We start from the raw sequence: 17,461 nt of genomic DNA, 5'->3' as shown, positions 1-17,461 counted from the left end.
TTCTGTAGGCAGCCATGTGAAAGGCGAACTGACGAGACCACTCTTGCCAGGTCTCATCGGCTGCCACGTATGGTCTAAAAGGCGGTGCAACGGCAGGTTGTGGCTGCGGTAGCGGTGAAGCGGCTGCGGCCGCATCGGTGTGCAGCGCACGTTGACCCTGGACGAGCTGTCCAAGGGCATCCAGTAACGCCTGCGTCTGCTGATTCTGCAAGCGATAAAATTCGGACAGTACATCTGGAGAATGTGGCGAAGCCATGACACAATGAAATGTAAGCAATCAGAAATAAATGTAAGCAATCAGAAAAAGGTCCTTTTCCCTCGTCGCCAATAATTGTAGTGTCGGTAGCTGGACCGACACCGTGAAGTTTATTGTTGAAAATGAAAGCTAGACTAACGCTGTAGCCGATAGTGCACGCAAGGCTAAAGCAGACGGGCGTAAAGTCTGGAACATGAGAACTTATAAATGAATAAGACGAAAAGTATGTAGATGCTTAGTACTTATCTTTTATTGAGGCCTTGGAATACATCTCTCTTGAATACTCGTAAGCTATAGGCACTGATACAAAGGGCGCCTTGCTAGTTCGTTGCCATTAACTTAGCTGATGGCTATTCTGTCTCTCGGCTAATGAGAGAGAAAGGCTTCGTACAACTGGGCGGTAGCTAGGTTCGCGTACAACTGGGCGGTAGCTTGGTTCTCGTACAACTGGGGTCGAGTCCACTCTCGTATCACGAGACCTGCCTTGGTGGTGGCGCTAGGTCTGCGATCACAGTGGCGACACGCGGGTCCGACATGTACTACATGGACCGCGGCCGATTTAAACTACCACCTAGCAAGTGTGGTGTCTGGCGGTGACACCACACTCTCAGTCTTCGTGTTTCACTTTTTTCGAACTGATGTGTTTTATATGAATATCTATTTTCTTATTTTATTGTTTTCACACATTTATTTCCAATTTTAAAGCAAAACAGATTTCATCATGTGCTACTTGATTTAAATATCTGATTCATCTTGAGAATTTTGACATCCAGTGCTCCTTCTTGATTCTTCCAACTGTTACTTGAGATACACACATCAGTATTACTGCTCAAGTTTTGTACTGTCATCCTTCAATATTAAAGACTGTCATCAGGATATATTTAATGTTTTTTAGTATTTCTACCGTCACCTTTGCCAGATATTTCTCAATTATAACGACATATTACGCGCCTACGTAACATTTCATGAAAGTAACATTATTTTTTTTAATATTTAACTGTTTACATAATTTATAAAGGGGGCAGTGTATGTCCTATGCCGCTTACGTTAAATTATCGAATTTTGTGACCCATTATCTTGGAAACTTTTTAAGATACCAACTTACTATTTTCCATAATTATTGAATGCATATTTCTAGATACACTGAACTAGAATTATTACTAAAATTGTATTGTGGGACAAGTTATCTTTTTTTCAAACATTCAATTTCTTGACAGAATTTTGTAAATTAATGAACAAAAAACAAAACAACTCAAGATATTTTAATTATTATAGTTCCATATGTGTTGAATCTCACACTTGGCGTGCTGTGAAAATTTCATGTCTCTACCATCAGTACTCTTTTAGATAATGGCTCAGTTATTGCAAAAAATTTAGTTCAGAGTTATTGAGGCTTAAAACTTTTTTCCTTGCAAATTCCTATACAGACTTACATTTCTGCGTCTTTTGTGCACTAGAATTTCGCTGGCTCATAGTCTGTGTCTTCTTCAGTATCACAACAGCGCAGTGATTGCCTCTTGCTTGTCGTTCTTGGTTCTTCTGTCATTTGCTGAGCAGCTAACTCTGGTTCACGTACACGAAGCTCATCCAGTTCCGCAGTCCTTTAGCTGGATTCTGTCCAAATCTCACCCCTAACTTCTCCATAATTTTAAGTCTTTCATAGTCCCACCATAAAAAGTTATTACAGCATCTGATACTGTTAACTTGAGAGTCATAAGACCAACAAATACATTTTTAGGCACACGGCATCACACAAAATTATTGAAGGACTCATTCACATTCTGGGCCTTCCCAAGTAAACGCTTCAAGTAGCTCGGGATTTGTCAAGTCACTGTAAATAGGTTTGATTGCCTCCATTACTGCCAGAGGAAGAGAATGTTTATGTGTATATTCTTGCATGGTGCCAGAAAATTCAGCTTGCCTATATTTACACCAAGTATTTGGTGGAAACAAAGCATGATATGGCTTTTCATCGGCTGATATTCGATGTAAGAAATTGCTCCAGACAGCTCTTTTCATCATCTCAGTTACTTTTACGGTTAGTCATTTTATTCTACGTATAAAAAGCAGCAGAAGTTAGCTTACTACAAAAATAGCCGATAATCGCACTATTTTCAACGAAAACTGGAATCAGAAATGAAGGACTGATTAGTTTATTTGTAATGCCAACATCTGAGACGAAGCTGTAGGCACAAAAAAAAGCATTTCATAGCCTTCTAGACTTTGTAGTTCCCAAGATATGACTGCTTAACTGTGATAGTATATGAGTAGCTGCGAAATTTGACAGTCACACGTCAACATTCTAAATATTATTTGGAGGTCTCACAACTGTCTGATTTTAATGTATTATGTACCAAAATGTTCAGGAAAGTCCAAAGTACATTATGGAGTAGAAAACAGGAAATGTCAAATTTCAACGAATTTCACGTACAATGTCCCCTTAAGCCATATATTGTAAGTTACCGCGGAAATAACATTTTGATAATAATTATAACCGTTAATTCATCGCAATAGTTATTACCCATCGGACAGAAGTGTGGTGCATTAGAAGAAGGCTAAATGCTTGTTAACATCTGTAAGGGCTAGAGACTGCCACATAGTGGTAGCTGTTTATTTCTAGGATAAGTTGTTCCTCGAATTCTTCGCTTCACATTCTCACTGCTGATTGTGTATCAAATAAAATATAACTGATGTTCAGTATAAAAACTGTGACTGTATCACTGTTTCAGTTAAGCTTATTTGAAAGAAGACAACTCATTTTTGTTACAGTGAGAAGTGTAGGATATTGACATAACTTAATATTATGATGTAATAACGTAAATGTTATAAATGAACGAAGTGACAAACGTTCAGCATGCCATATGCAGCATGTGACAACACGCACTACGACTTCATGTGACTTCCAAGTGTCGCGGAAGCGTTAAGCAGGAAACATCACAATCTTATTACTTCTGGAACGAATCAAGAATACGTCCAAGTATGTCATACTGATATGTGGTCATGATGGGTCTCTACGTTCTTATTCTACATACTGTAAATTACCCAGCCCCACTCAAAAATATCAAGAAAAGTATACGAGTACGTCTTGAGCAGACGAAAATTCAGTCCAGGTGCACGTCTGGTATCACAGCTGCGACGTGCCGAATGGACTGTGGTAGAGGGTGGATGTAATTAAACTTTCGCTACTTGAGAGAGTCCCCTATGAATATCGACTGATCGTACGATGATGAAACTGTGTAAAAACTTTTGTAAGGGCATGCGGAACAGGAGAACGAAACACATTTAAATTTCCACGTGAGAGGGTAACTTTTGTTGATTGCGTACCAAGTCTCCGTTCCAAGTTATAAACGTTGTTCGACGTGAAGACCATCTGGATCCACGACAGCCTGGAACCGCATTAGAGATACCATTCCACAGTTTTTCGCAACACTTTTCGAACTGCGGGCCTTGGCTTGTTCAGCTGTCATGACACAACTTTAGCACTGTTTTATAATCGCACATTGCGTTCAGCATTCTCAACCATTGCAATACAACTTCTTCAACAACTTGTGGCGCAACTGGATGTCGGCATCTCCCAGGAGCAATTCGCAAATCGCCAGTTAATTCGAATTTCCGAATCATTTTCTTCAACCCCAGTGCGGAAAGAGGTCCTCTCAGTAGTTCTTTAATGCCTGGATATTCGCGAAGAGCAGCAGCATGTTGGCTGCAACTTTAATGTACGCTGAGGCTTGTGTTTCAATTGTACATCACAATATCAGCACCGGCTCGTAACGGCAAGTCATGATAATAACACTATTAAGATGCAAATCCTGCAACGCACAGTCTGACCATCGTTCGTATAAAGTAAATAGTTTCCAGTCTACCTGGATCAAGTAGCTAAAGTTCAATTAGAATCATCCTTCACGTATGAAACTTCAGTATCCGCATACAGGCAAGCGGATGCGGATAGGCGACTTGGTGACGCGGGTAATATTTCTTTAATCAGTGCAGACCTCCATCTATGGCCCAAGCTTCTTGCGTCGTTATCACCCCACATACGAAGTTGTTTAAAACGCGGTATGAGGCAATGTTCAATACAAATTTCTCTGGTTACTTGACTACACTATCACCACACGACGCACCTATCAACAACATTGTGGTGTAACACATGGTGCGTCTTCAAAATTGGTCAGGTCTTCCTGAGACTCTTAGGGGCGCAATTTATTTCCGTGAGACATCATCAGATTTAAGTGAGGACCTGTTCTCTAGTTTAGCGGGGAACAGACGAGTCAGGAAGAACTCTTAAAATATCTATAATGTCTGGTTTGAAGCCTTAAGCTTTTAGGTTGCAGGTTTTATTTTGTTGCACAATTACTGGTCTATCCATTTTTCGTCCAGCTATTAACCAGCCACATTTATACACTGTACTACACGGTACTATTGACCCACCATTCTATAACAAAACACTGGTAGATAAACAGAAATTTAAACTTAAGCATTATGAGGACTGAGAGGGAAAAAACCTGTGAGCCTATGTTACCAACATAGCGACCATTTTGAAAGCCGCCACCTTGAATGTGATTCGTAATTTTCAAGCGGAAGGGGAAAGTGAGATACAGAACATACAGAGAACACACGAACAAAACTACAGTAACTTTGAGCACAGGCACATACACTCTTGCGTTATGTCACATTTTGCACATAACAAGACGTATGCTAGTGAAACCACTAAGGATGTGCCCGACGTGTTGTCCACTGCGTTATAAGCCTCTTGTTATCCGTTTCACGCACTCCTCAAGAACTTTAACTAAAGCAGGCACCGAAATGAGAGCACAAGCATTAACAGTCCGCTTCCTAAAGTGCGTCATACTTCTGATCTTCATCACACACACAATTGCTGTCTCATGTTACCATTGACAAAAATCTCGTGGACGTAAGTATGAGGAACGTTGGGGCCAATTCATCAGACTTTTACGACCTACTCATGTATAGGAACATCGGATACGCATACGGATACGTTTGAGAGGCATCATTATCTTCCTCGTGTATTTTTCTAGCTGATACGATGATGAGAGGAAACATTATAATCACTACACGAGATGCAAGGAATCATTCTAGCGAAGACATGGACCAAAAACGGGGACAATTACTGACATAAGCGACTTTGACGTGGAGCCGAATGTCATACGCCGCTGCAGGGAATGAGAATCTCATTGTTACGGACCATGTACTTCCTTCATGCTTCATTTCTTCTCCAGTGACGATGGAACTGTCTCTGTCACAAGGCCATAAACGTGTTACAGTGTTTTGAAAAGTGTCATAATGTAGCCTGTCTTCACCATTCAGTTAGCCTGGTATGAACACGAAAGAAACCACCTCGGGTACTATCTGGTGCCAACTTGCACCCACAAAAGAAAGTTCTGTAATTTACGGGAACAGCGTGACCTGTGCGTAAACATCTAGTGCCACATACCTACTGTAACCTGCCAAGGACTTGTGGCACAGAAAATAGCTGCTGTATGGGGTTCCAAAGATGTATACTACATCTCCTTTTCCTATGGACCACACTCTGTTTTAGGTCATTGCATTGAAATTCCATTTTTTGTTGTAAGTTTTAAAGCTGACTATATTTCGAAATTTACAGTAGGCTTCGAATCATTTCCTGACAAACGACTTCTATTCAAACTGCGGCCTATGGATCATCTTCTCAGTCGTGTGACTGGATTCGTGATTTCCTGTCAGAAAGACCATAATTAGTAGGACTCATGGAAAGTCATCGAAGCAAACAGAAGTAAAGGAAGTAAGGAAGAAGAAGGTTTAACACCCTGTCGACATAGGGGTCGTTAGAGACGGAGTAGAAGCTTAGGTTTTTGCAAGGATGTGGAAGGAAATCGGCCTTGGCCTTTCAAAGGGGCCAACCCGGCATTTGCATGGAGCGATTTATGGAAATCATGGAAAAACTGGATCAGGATGTTCGGACATAGGTTTCAGTAGTCATCCACCTGAATGCGAGTCCAGTGTGCTGATGGCTGCGCCACCTTGCTCGGTATAGAAGAGGTGATATCTCGAGTTCCCCAAAGGAGTGTCAATCGCTCCCTACTCTACCTAATATACGAGGGCTATTCGGAAAGTAAGGAACGATCGGTCGCGAAATGGAAACCACAGTAAAAATGAAAACTCTTTTATTTGCAGTAGTTATCTACAACTTCCAGCTACTTATCTCCATAGTCGCCGATCCGACTTAGACGTTTGTCGTAGCGTTGAACCAACTTTCCAATACCCTCGCTATAGAAGGCAGCCGCCAGTGCTTTCCGCCAATTCTCTGCGCTGGCCTACAGCTAATTGTCTGTGCCAAAATGTTGTCTTCATTACCAGTGGTTCATGTGAGCAGAGATGAAACTCAGAGGGAGACAATTACGGACTGTATTGTGGGTAATCAAACATATCCAATTGAAAACGATACTGGAATATCTTCATTGCCCCTGCAGAATACGGCTGAGAATTCTCTTGAAGAAGAAACCACACGACAGTTATGTAATGTTGGCTGCATAGCTTCAGACGAAATTTCTCACTTGGCGGGAGACACTATTGTTCTGGGTATCTTTATATGCTCCCTGTGTGCTCAGAAATAAAAAGAACGATGTAACGTGATCGACGAGCATACTAGAGACACTGCCCAACACACATGTGCCAAACTTCTTCGGATTTTCACTGTGGTTTCCATTTCGCGACCGATCGTTCCCTACTTTCCGAATAACCCTCGTATGTAGTATATATAAACAGGAGACAAGCTGGGCAACCCTCTTAGATTATTTGCAGATGACACTGTCATTTACTGTCTAGTAAAATTATCAGAAGATCCAAACCAGTTACGAAATGATCTAGGAAAAATATCTGTGTGGTGTGAAATATGGCAACAGAATCTATGTAATGAAAAGTGTAAGGTCACCCATGTGAGTGTTAAAAGCAACCCGTAAACATTAAGGTTGTGCTATAAATCAACAAATCTAAAGGCTGTCAAGGCAACTACTATACATAGTGACTACGTCTACAAACGTCTTAGACTGGAACGAACACGTAGATAATGTTTTGGAGAAGGTGAACCAAAGAATGCATTTTCTTAGAAGAACACTTACAAGATGCAACAAGCCTTCTAAAGAGACTGCCAACACTAAGCTTGTCCGTTCCGCTCCTGGAGTAATGCTGTACGGTATGGTATCCTTAGCGGAGAAGATTGACGGAGAAAATCGAAAATATTATAGAAGGGCAGTTTGTTTTGTATTATCTAGAAATGAGAGACAGAGTGCCTCGGATATGATACGCGAGTTTGGGTGGAAATCTTAAAAACAAAGGTATTTTTCGTTGCTGCGAAATCATTTCACGAAATTTCAATCACAGAACTGTTGTTCCCAATGCGAAAATACTCTTTTTTACCTCCACCAGCATAGGTAGAAATGATCATCGTAATGAAAAAGAAAAATCAGATCTTACAATGAAATATTTAAGCGTTCGCTTTTCCCGGGAATTTGCTGGCTGCGGTGGTCTAGCGGTTCTAGGCGCTCAGTCCGGAGCCGCGCGACTGCTACGGTCGCAGGTTCGAATCCTGCCTCGGGCATGGATGTGTGCGATGTCCTTAGGTTAGTTGGGTTTAAGTAGTTCTAAGTTGTAGAGGACTGATGACCATCGATGTTAAGTCCCATAGTGCTCAGAGCCATTTGAACCATTTTTTTCCCGGGAATTGTTTGAGAGTGGACCTGTAGAGGCTTCCAGGCTCTCAATTGTCAATGCAGAGCAGCTTCGTAAATGTACATGTTGAAACACAATTTTACGTTCTTTATTAGTTTTCATCATCTGGTAGAGATAAAGTGGTTTAACCCAGCATAGCTCTTTACGGGCCTGTACCTGTTATTGGAAAATCCGCCATGCAAGTCCTGTACGGCCAGACCCCGAGATCGCTGTAGGACCAAGTGCACCCAGCACCTCGGCATCAGTAGCAGTAAAATGCCCGCCCTCAGTACATCAGTGTGGTCCTGTTATTCTGGCTGCCTGTCAGGCACGCAAGGGCAGCAAACTGTATTACCTGGAGTCCAGTGGGGAAAATCTAATGCAGCACACAAAGCAGCTTTGTCCTTATCATAACCACCACACTCAGCACAGCAGCGCCTCCGTCTTCACACTGTGACCTAAGCCACATTTGATCATATTAATGAAGCCACTTATTGTGGGCTGAAGGGATCTTGAAATCTGAAGAGAGATAAACAGCGCCCAGGAAACGGGTATGGATACCGTGCAGACGTCATCCGAAGCGGTACTCGCACCAGGTGACACAAGTCGGCCCTATGTAGGTCGGTTCACATTTTCAATCAACCAGAAAGGTCTTGAGCTTCAATCCTGCCTACGAGTTGCATACAGATCTACATTACAGATCAGATATCTCATGGACTTTGGACTTCAACTGACAAAGACCATGAGTTATTAAGAGCACATGTACGGCTCGTCTGCTACGGGGGATTTTGGAACAAGGCCGAGGGTATGGGTAACTGCATCTTCACCACTACTTCGTGAGACTGACTGCGATTGCCACACACTCTGTTTATCTATAGCACTACCAGTGACTCCCCTTGTACCGGAACATATGTGGAGGCCCTGTCGACCTCTGGCTACTCGAGTGCGACAGTAATGCGACATAAATACCTTGTTAAACCGTCACTGGTGAAGAAAGTTTGAAATTATACTTACCAAGATTGTGTTATACAGAGTGTGGAAAAAAGATTTGACCAAAAGTGTAGGGCAGAATTTCAGCATAAACAAAGAAATTTGAGTGTTGGAAACAGAGATCGCAGGTGCATATTTTCGCTACAGGAACGTAACTGAAATCTGAAATATGAACGTCCTTAATCAAAATGAAATGTAGTTCACAGAAAATGAATACGTAAGCAAAATATTTGGACTAATTGATAGCCACGATGAGAAAAACAAAAACTTGAAGCATCGCATACGTCCTTATCGTATCTAACTCACCTACCGTAGGACACGTCTTTAGAAATGAAAGCAGTAACATGTTCAAGCTTCATGTTTCAAAATATCCTAAAAAAGTCAAAGTAAATGAAAAATGAGTATGCTCTTGCACAAATATTTGCCACCACTTAATTAACATAAGGATGTGGTAGCAAATGTTCGAACTGACCACCGTTTTCACGCTGGAATATCGCTGTAATTATTCTACGGCGACTCCTACTTAATTTCTATCGTTCGAAGCTGCATTTCTGTCCTATGCTTCTGGTCAAATTGCTTTTTCTCGCCCTGTATATTCTGTAAGCAATGTTTGGGTTCAATTTCGAGTATCATTCTCATGTTTCTAGATTACGAGATGAAATTCTAGCGTAATAAAATGCTCCCGGAGAGCATCCTTCATATTTACTGAGATGGAAGCATAACGTAAGAAAATTACCTGAGTCCTCATGTACCCAGTAGATTGCTTATAACAAGACTATTTACTGCCTAATTCAATATTCCAGACCAGCTTTACGAAAGCACATCAATTTCTGGATGTTAGGAATGATATGTAGTCGTTATCCCTATTTCTAATTTTTTTAAGTGCCTGCAGCACAGTTGTCGCCAACAGTATCAAGTGAAGCTGTCGACTAAAACCAGAATTCAGTGTTCTTAGAACTCCACTCTTAAACCACCTCTCTCCCCTCGACCACCACTCTTTCCCAACCCCTTAAAACACAACTACCTTAAACTACCTTACTGGAACCGAATTTAATTTCTTGACAGATTAACATCATATGCCCGAACAGGACATGAAGCTTTTTCAATAGAACTATCAGGCTGTACTGCAAGATATGCAGGAGAGCTTGTGTGCTTTCGTGGAAATGGAATGGCTTGAGAGGCATTTGAGACTAGTGCCTGCATGGCTCACACGGTAAGAGCACTGCGTGCGGAAGGCGAGACTGAGGGTTGGAGTCAAGGTCCAACACACCGATATCATATGTGTGGAGGATTCATGATGGCGTACACCCAGATGGTGAATGAGATACTCGTTCCATGATATTCAACTAGATTCCCTGTTGGTTGACCCAGGGTAGAAATTTTCTGCTTCTTGCATTGTAGACATGACGAGGACTAATGCATTAGCTTACCACCACTGTTACTCAGTTTCATTGTATCAGATTATAAATACCGATTCGCCGAAGTGTTCTCTTTCCGAAGTTGAAATAACTGGAAGATAACAAACGTTTCAGCTATAATCATTCTCGACAACTACACAGACAAATGTTTACTGCTGACATTGAAACACTGAGTTTTTAGGCAAAAAAATACAGTTGTTTTACGATGTAGTATACTTTTATGTCAGTGCCCTTATCCTCTTCTTTTTCAGAGTGAATATCATCCCTTGATTCTCGATTCTGAAAGCTGTGCAAAATGCTTATCTTCGATAGGAGCCCAAATGCTGTTAGCAACAAACTGCTTTAGACTGGGTACAAGAGCTAAATCTGGTGAATATTATGGAAGCTGCAACAATTCGTAGCTCAAATCCCTCAGCTCTGCCACCCATTAGACGCTGTTAAGGCGTCTCTACACGTATCAATTCGGGGATACGAAAATTTCCAGACTTATGATGTTGTGAAGTGTAGTGAGCCATGGCTGCCTCAGGAACAATGGCTCTGAGGCGCCCCATGTCCCTTCGCGAGTATTAATTTATTAGAGACGTGAAGAAGCAGTGAGAGACTATCGGTGCCTATCACTTCCACGACGCAACCCTAGTCAAGTTTCCGTCCACGCAAACCATGATAAGGCAAGACTTTCATTCTGTCAAGTAAAATGCTTTTTTGACGGATTATCACTCATTTTAGGTCAAAAGAAAACCACAGTGTATTTGAACATGACAATTCATTAGAAATGATGATCAGACTTTTCTTCGATCAAACCATCACTGTACTATCCTCAGTCATTTGTCACTTGTTAATAACAAAACTTCAGTAAAACTTACGATCTTTACAATCGTAATCATATTGTTGATCTATAGCATTTCAAAACACAATGCTAGTAACACTGTTCGTTTAAACAGCCATTTTAAGTATGTACACATTTTTCACCTTTGTTTTTTCATTGGACATGAATTTTGGTAATTACAAGTTCACAATTCGATTAATAAATTTCAATAATTAATCATGTAAAGCAGTTTATTGATGGATACCAGTAGATGGCGTTAGGATCAGTTTTGCTTGCTTCCTTCTTAGAATTCTGAGTATGAAATACGGTTAACAACTTTGTTTTTCACCCAGATTAAATTTCAGTATTACTTACAATCAAATTAGCTCCTTCAGAGCTCGACGAGCATAAGATTCTAGACGTAATATTTCTTTCAGAGATTTTAACAAGATAAGATACTGTCTTCTCTTTCCCTTCTCCTACAACTTAGGCTGATCAGCGGATGGATGTTTCCACGCCACCAAAACGGTACTGACGGTAGGCAGTGCTACAATTAAGACAGGAAGCACACACAGTCCACGAAGAACAAATATCGCAGCGACTGATATGGAGAAACTTTTGTGCTCTCTGATCACTTTTGCGAAGGCTGAACTTACGATCTGTGGTACAGACGACGTCACGCGCCGAGGTTGAGCAGAAGGCTGCTACAGCGTCTTATTTCGAGCTGAGCAGCCCATGACGCAGAGCACTAGTTTTTGTTATTCGGTATAAATGCGTTTCACCATACTTGGAGCATTTAAAAGATTGTCGCATGTGCAATCGACAATTATAAGACTGAGAGTTCACAAAATATCGGTTTTATAACAATCATACAAGAAACTTGAAGCGACTGTATGCAATTTGTCGTCATATAAAAAACAATGAAATTTACCCAAAGGTGATTTCTGGCGTGATGTGTTTATCGTTTGACTCCTTAATAGTAAGAAAGTGGCGATTCTATTTAAACCGGTTCAAACATTATATTCCTTGCCTTTTCCTGTCGCTGTTATTATAAAACTGTAAAAGTACTCAGCTTGCTCATAGCTTTATTGTATTCAGTTCCTCATGTACTATACGGTTACCTCTTCTTGTGAAATGCATATGGACGACTCCCATGAGAAATGGAACATCGAACATCCAATTCCATATTTCAAACGTAATTTCTGTTATGATCTGTAACTGCACATTCGACGTTTGCTATGGATCTCTTTCAGGAGATGTTCGTTCAAGTAGCCGTTGAATTTCTTATGCGTTGAAAATCATGCTTTACCATCTGTTGATGAATATCTATCTCCGTCAGCATTCTACACCAATACATTTCATGATGGTCTTTATTGTAGTACGATACGAGACGCACACAACATGACTATTTTAAGATATACACCAAAAATTTTCAGCGCATGGAGTTGACAAATTTAATCTACATTATTGTGAAACGTGAACTGAAATGACCACGACAAAACAACAAAGAAACCAACGCTATCTCCGGGCTCAAAAATTGTTACATTAGAATGGGTGTTACGCCAAAGGCAGACCATTTAACAAAGTCCACAATGAATAAAATATCTTCTTTGAAATATATATCTGTAGTAACATTACTTAGCTAATGCGACTATCATTAGTTTTCCACCAACTGACAGTTTATTAAGTAAAATCCGAGTATTAAAAATATCAAGTATTCACAAAATTGTAATACTTATTGAAAAACTTTATTTCCTAGGTTTTACCTATCATTTGTAATTTTTCTCGTTGTCTTTACGATGTGGCACAGAGGGCGATACAGTATCTTATTCATCCCACAGTCCGTACTACTAACGTTTGACTGTTTCTTTTTGTTGTTGTTAATGATGACGTGCCAGTGCTTTTAGTTTCAGAAATAACCTTGCGTATCCTTCATTTCCGAGATTATCTGCTATCATAGAAATCTGATAGGTCTGGTCTAGTGTTTTACGGGCAGCAATTTATAATGTCTTTCAGAAAGTAAATATTATATGTGAAGATCCCTAAGGTATATTTGTATGAGAGTAGTCAGCAAATCTCAATTTCATTAATTTGAAATAAGAATTTTCTCATATTTCCATAATTTTTAATGTCGACTGACAATGTTGTGTGTCATCGGCTGATAACCCATAATCAGTTTATGTTACATGAGTGAAAAATTTTAAATTTCTTTGTTCTCAGTTTCGATTCGCGTCAGCAACAAAGATGTAAGAAATATGGTACTACCTCCGATAGACAACAATCGGAGAAACACACAGAGAAAACTTACGAAATACAACTTTTGCCAAATTTGCCGGAAGTGGATTCTGCGTAAATCTAACAAATAAGTATGTAACAAGTAACCTTATGCTTTCACCGTCAGCTGACGCGGTTTCACAATAGCATGCGTTACACTCTAGGAGAATATAACGTAGGTGGTGAAAACTAACGGACGCCACATATTTAGTTTGCCACGTAACACATGCAAAGCAAGAAAGCTAAACACGTAAAAAATATTTGGAATCAACACCTCTAAAGGTAATTCTAATACAGAATTCCACGTTACTGTCAGTTCTGACACGGGAGAAGAACGGTGAGCGAGGAAAGCTGCTTCTGTCGTTTTCTAATTTGATGTCATTTGCATCACTCTTTTTACAAATTTAGAGAGCAAAGGCAGTAGTAACGCGTAAGTTGAGAAGCTACGAAAACTTCCGAGGACTTGTAATTATCGGAGTCCTCTGATATTAATTCACGGGCAATAAATTTACTTCCATCTCTTGTTCACATTCTGCCCACGTAATTCGCAGTTCTCAATAGAAACCGAACCCGGGTTTCATTCAATAAAATGTTAATTGTGCTCTGCAGAGTTGCAAATAACCTTAGGTCGTTTCCCCTTCTCTTTCGACGTTCGATTCAAACTTCAGCTGTGACGACTAATAATGAATTAATTCCAGCAGCGATAGCCGTGAATGTGCTTCGACAGTGCTCTTTGAAATCTGAATAGCGCCGTAGTCGTGGTAAACTGCCTCCCACAAAACGTTTATAATTCTGCCAGATCTATTGAGAAACCGCTCACTAAAGCATGAAGTTCTTGCACCATTACTGTTCTGAATCGGGTAATTTTAAAACTTTCGGAGCCGCATGAATGGCAGCAATGGGTACTCGAGAAATTTTTATGTAAACTCTGTTTCAATTGAGAAAGATTTTCAGAATTAACACCTGCTTATCTACTGTTCCTCAGATATTTACTTTTACTACAACTATGTCAAGAATTGATCTGGATGCACAAAAGTGTGATGTCGGCGTTAACTGTGTTAGCACCATTTCGTTGCTTAATTATGTTAGAGGTATTGGTCTTATGATAGAGTAATTATAAATTACGTAAATTTCGCTTACCACCCCCGAGTATATTTTCGGTGTATGAATAGGAAATATAAATGCAAATCCTTCAGAAAGCAGGTAACAAACATCTATACGGTTACTGAAAAATTAGGCATTTATTTCCACAATAGAAATAGAAAGATTTTCAGATTAAACCTATATATATATATATATATATATATATATATATATATATATATATATATATATATATATATACTACAACCAGACATAATGAATTCTTTCCTGTAACGAGTGCAAATACATTTGTCTACCGAAAATATGTACTTTTTACGGTTCTCTACCTCAGCAGATAAAAACGGAACTATTATAGGATCATCTTATTGTCCGTCTGTCTGTCTGTCTGTCTGTCTATGTATGTGTCTGTTCTACTGATAAGAGCCCTATTTCTCAGGACGGAGAGCGATGCCAAGCTGAAATTTACGTTCCATACTAATAGCTAAAGGTACCCTGGCGGTGTGAAAAATTTAAGTTTCTATGTCAATGCAATCAAAAGATACGACCAGTTATGTCACGTATTTGGACACTCGTAAATTCACTCATCAACACCAACAGAATACTTCCCATTGACGTAGGATCATATAATTTGGCAATCAGCAGCGTTTAAAGGAAAAATCCGGAAATTGTTTGTTTGTACGGAAAGAGGTATTAGGTTGAATTTATGTCAGTTACTAGGGTCTATGATTCCTCGGTAACGTAAACGATTTAATCCTCTAAGTCAATGCTACCAAAAGATATGGCCATATCTGTCACATATATTGATACTCGCACACGAGTTGTTCGTAAACTATAGATGACCTATGTTCATATAAATGCTTGGCGAGCCTGGTAATCTTGTCGTGAGCCTGAAGATGGAGAGGTTTGGGGATCGAATAGTGTTCCCAGTACAGTACTTTCAGTCTCTGTTTTATCCCAGCCTTCACCTCACAACGATGTGAGGTCACCACAAACAAGATGTGGTTCGGATTCCAAGTTAAATAGTAGTTCCCCTTTTCGTGGTTGATAACTGGGGTAATTTTGGGACACGCAAGTCTCCGAAGGAGCCTCCAATGAAAAGACTTGCACCAGGCCACTGAGCCACACGAAATTACTTTTATTATTGTTATTATTATTATTATTATCTATATACATAATTAAGATTGTAAGGAACCTCAGAAGGTGAGTCCTACCCGCACTTGTCTGGTTTTTATAATTCATCAAAAGAAGTGATGATAAAGAAAGTGGTCGTTAATGTTTGTAGTATCCTCCAAAAGCTCTGTCAAACCGCTTACCTGCTTACTGCTGGTGACGATTACGTTAGATACAGTGACTTAAATTTAATTAACGTGAAATTTAAAAAAAAATCCCTTGTTCGTGTGTCAGTTAATAGTTTCTTTCGTTACCATCAAATGTTGCTAGGAGTTGCATTAACATTCCTACCTCTGCACAACTGAATCACTGTTGATAACGTATTTTACTTTGTTGCGTGTCTTTGTGTTAAAGCTAAAACAAAACAATATTTACTTCCTGTTTTTCCTCAGCTTCATATTCGAACGAGCTCTTACGCAGCCACAGGCAAAATCGTATGTCCAAAGCATCTGAGGATAAGTCTCTACTTACTGGGCTACAGGTGTACATTGTAAATAAAGAACAAAAACAAAGAAGCTACTGTAGGTATATTAATACGTAATACTCATTTTGTACAGAAAGTTTTTCCTTCTCTCAATCTCAACGAAGCCTGGCATTTTCTTTACCAAAAATGCAGTCAGTATGATAACTTGGCTTTATGTTTCCACTCACTCTATTGTGTAGGAGGTCCATGACGGAAGCCAGCTGTGACTAGTTACTCACGGAGTCGACGCTTCCGCACCTTTCTAACACACGAGTCTTCACAATTCTCAAGTAATTACCCACACTGAAATTTGGTCAAGGTTTTTCTGAATGTTATTTTAGTTTCTATAGACAACAATTCTTTGCAGGAGTAGAGAGGCACTGCAGGTTCTGTCAAAAATGATGACTCAGTTTCAATCACCACTTCTTGACTTGTGCTTATCGTATTGACCGTCACTGGAAACGCACTGCAAGGTTCCTTCTCTCCCTCCTGCTTTCCCTTCCCCGTCTCACCTCCCATAGTTTCCCTCATCCAGTAGTGACCACTTGATGTCTGTACATGACAGTGATAGGATCATCATGAATCATTATCTTCAGAGATCAGCCAAAAAGCAAAAGAATTCTGAAAGTAAGTATATCTTCCAATTAACAATAGTTTTATTTTTTAATTATTTATACATGCATCCATTTTATGCTTACGTTCCGTTATTTACTACCATTCCAGCAGCACAGTGCACCCCTGCAGAAGTGGTGGATAAGGACACTCATGTGTTCAGGATATTATGTCGACAGCAGCAGCAGCACTATGTCTTTGGGATTTATCGATCCTCCCATCTTTCAACTATATTGCACTACCACCGACGCTTTCTCACATTGTCAAGCCTTAGGTAAGTCCCACAAGAATACTACTGTTTGATGACACATGCAATGTGACTGCTAATGTTTCTCAACACTTGAATGTAGGCCTAGCACCTGCCAGTGATGGAGTAGTTACACGAGGTCCTTCTGGAAAGTAATTCCACCGAACATTTTATGTGAAAAGTGTTAAAGCTTTTTAAATATAATTAATTTTATTACTGCTCTACGTCTTCATTCTTCATGTCTACTTATTTATTTTTCAACATAGTCACCTGGCGATAAACACATTTCTCCCAGTGGGAGGCCAATTTGTTGGTACCATCACAGCAGAATGTTTGACTTCAGCATGATTCACCACAGACAGCAGGCTGCACTGAATGATGACTGTCCACCACACAACATTGCTTTTGGCGCAGATAA

This window comes from Schistocerca piceifrons, chromosome X, assembly GCF_021461385.2.
Source record: "Schistocerca piceifrons isolate TAMUIC-IGC-003096 chromosome X, iqSchPice1.1, whole genome shotgun sequence".
Taxonomy (NCBI): Eukaryota; Metazoa; Arthropoda; class Insecta; order Orthoptera; family Acrididae; genus Schistocerca; species Schistocerca piceifrons.
Note: the sequence above shows the minus strand (reverse complement) of the source record.